A 3404-nucleotide genomic window follows, 5' to 3' on the forward strand; every position below is an offset into this window, starting at 1 on the left:
TGACTCATGATTCAAAATTATGACCTCTAGAAGTTAGATCTCTTGAAGTAAGAAATATATAAAAAAGCATTTAACACATTAATGAGTTGTGATATTGCTATTAGGATTCAACTATGTGATTTTTGAGTCAAACTCATTGACCCATGTTTCATGAGTAGTGATTCAACATGAATCCATCTCTCATGAGAATAAATGGACCACTTAGGACTCATTAGATCTAGGTGATGCTCATAGGGGTGAAGCACTGAGACTTCCCGGGAGGTCACCCATCCCAGTACTACTCCAACTTGAGTGTGCTTAACTACGAAGTTTCCTCCATGGTTAAACCCAAAGCTTGCAACCCAATTTGCAAAACCTTCACCAAGTGTGGTGCATTATGAACCATTCATTAGAAATCCCCTTAAGCTCATCAATTGATAAGTAGGAGATAATTTCCACAGCAAGAATAATTGTGATATTGCTATTAGGATTTAACTGTGTGATTTTTGAGTCAAACTCATTGACCCATGTTTCATGAGTAGTGATTCAACATGAATCTATCTCTCATGAAAATAAATGGATTACTTAGCACTCATTGGATCTAGGTGATGCTCACAGGGGTGAAGCACTGGGACTTCCCAAGAGGTCACCCATCCCAGTACTACTCCAGCCTGAGCGCGCTTAACTACAGAGTTTCCTCCATGGCTTAACATTAATGAGTTGTTAAAGAGATTTATATGTGGTGATATGTATTTTTACATGTCACATGGGGCATTTTAGGTTAGAGATAAGATGTGCATTGTTTTTAAGTGGTTTTTGGCCCATGACTTTGTAATATCATTTGATATTTTCATGTATTGTATCTCTTGCTTATTAGGTGCATGAGATAGAGGATACATGTAATGCCCACCCATAGTTTGTTTTTCTGTTATATTTAACAAACTCATTTATGCCCATTTCATGCATGTGTTAGTTTCAAGGAGATTGGATTTATAATTATGACATTATTTCATAACTTGGATTACATGTATAGCAACAAAGAACTGCTTAGTTTATTATATTTCACATGTTGATTGTTGATTATGATTACTAGTGCATCAATAAGGCTTTAATGGTTCTTAGTTAATAAATGTGGTTGCTTTTAGGATGATGGAAAATGATGATTTTTCATGTTTGAATGTGATGATTTATACCCAAGACTTATTATAGTACTTACCCCATACTTGCATGTGTATGGTGTGCGTGTTTGTTTTACTTTTCTCTTTGTCATGGTTGATGTGGTTAAGGGAGGGAGTCATACCCACTTGCTAGTCGGGATCTACACAATGTACCACTCTCTGTCATTGCCTGTTTAGTTTAGATATATTTATATACATGTACATACTCACCTTTTATGCAAAATGTAGGTACCAGGCATCGACTTCCTTGAATTGCTAGGATGAGCATGCCCTATCACAATAACTCAATGGTAAGAATGGGGAGATAATGTTCAGGTCCAATCCCAACCATAGCCTAAATACTTGTCTTGCAAGGAGGACTCGTAATTGACTTTTCACCCTTTTTAAACCCATGAATTTATCTTTGTTTGTGATGTTTGAATTTGAATTTTTGTCTATTTTGGTAATGTTGCTTTTATGTGGATTTTGCTATGTGATTTATTTGGTAAATGATTTAATTATAATATTTTGGTTAATCATATAATCTTAAGTATTATTAAATATTGTTTGATTAAAAAGAAAATATTAAAGCATGAAAATATTTAATTAATTAAAAGCTAATTAAATATGTACTTTAATTTAAAAGTCTTAATTTAGAAAATTGGTTTGAAAGAAATCAAAATATGATGATATTTAATTAATTATAAATTAATTAAATATGTACTTCGGTTTAAAAGATTTAATTTAAAAGTTTAAAGAAAGAAGTTGGACAAAAAGATAATTAAAATATTAAAATACTAAAGATTTAATATTGCTTTATTATAATTATTTATTTTATAATAATTAAATTAGAGTTGCATTTAAAAAATGAGCTTTGATTATTATTATTAATTTAAAGAATAAACTATGCTTTAAGTAGTGCTTGCACTAATTAATAAATTGGAGGAAACTAAAATATAAAAGAATGAAATTTAAAGATAAAGTTATAGTTTTAATTGTGAGGTGGTTATATTTATTTAATTTAATGATAATTATTTAGGAGTTTTATTTTAATAATAAACTCTGAAAAATGTTATTGATTAAATTAATAAATATAATATTAAAACACTTAAAAAATTAATTAAAGAGAGAAAGCTAATTATTTTAATTAAGATATTTTATAATTAAATATCTAAAAGAGTTGTGCATGAAAAGGTAAAAAGGTAATAAAGTAATAAATAGTAATTGATTAGTGAGTTCCCTCTCGTGATTGCACAATTAGAGCTCCAATTTAGGGGAGAACTCTTTATTAGAGATCTAAAGCTTATTTTGCAATTGTACAGGTTTTGGGAGTGAAAATTCAGAATTGAATCAAAAGAATTGTTGAAAGTTTTGGAGGGTTTGGATTTGTGCACATTCATAGATTACCTCATCTTGTAACTGTGGTTTTGAGGTAGGGTTTGAAAACTCATTGTAAAATTTTATTGAAAAGTTTTTCAATTTCGTGTCTTCTTGGGTGTTTGCATATTGCTTATTAATTTATTGTATTGATTATTGAATAAAGAATTATGTTGTAGATTTTTAAAAAGGAAAGCCTATTAATCAAGAAAACTTGACTTAGGAAAACTATTGAAAAGCTGTAGAAACTTATTGTGATTGTATTCTTATAAAATCCTTTCTAATATAATGAAAATTTGATTATTAAAAATTGGAAGAAAATAATAAATTGAACAGTTAGGGTTTCAGTTTTAAATTTTTCATTAGAACTATGTGATTATCATGAATTTTCTAAATATAGATGAATATTCTTCTTATATCTAAAATAATTTAATTGCAATATTTATTTGGAAAAGCAAAAGATTAATTGAGAGGAAAGCACATTGTAACTAAGCGTATACATGCATGTGAAAATGTAATGGGCACCCTGGGAATGCCCAAGAACTAAACCAATTGCTGAAAGCGATTTAAATGTCTTTGCATTGGTTTCTATCCGCACAACATGAGCAAGAAAGAATTTATGCAAATTGAAGACTGAACCGCTGCTGAAATAATATTAGTTCTCACAATGATAAAATCAAGTACATAGCAATGTATTCCAAGGTCAAACCCCAAGGGAATGACATCTAGAATGTTACAAGAGAGGATGAATGTCCTCTAATGCCAAGAAAGATATGTGACTCACACATCCAAGCTCTTATCAAATGCAATTCTTAATCATCTAATGCTAAACAATGAGACTCTCACCCCTATTTATCCTTTTCTTTTACCCTTCTAGAAGGAACTGAAAGA

Source organism: Cupressus sempervirens, chromosome 5, assembly GCF_028749045.1.
Source record: "Cupressus sempervirens isolate cs-2001-9-10 chromosome 5, ASM2874904v1, whole genome shotgun sequence".
Lineage (NCBI taxonomy): Eukaryota > Viridiplantae > Streptophyta > Pinopsida > Cupressales > Cupressaceae > Cupressus > Cupressus sempervirens.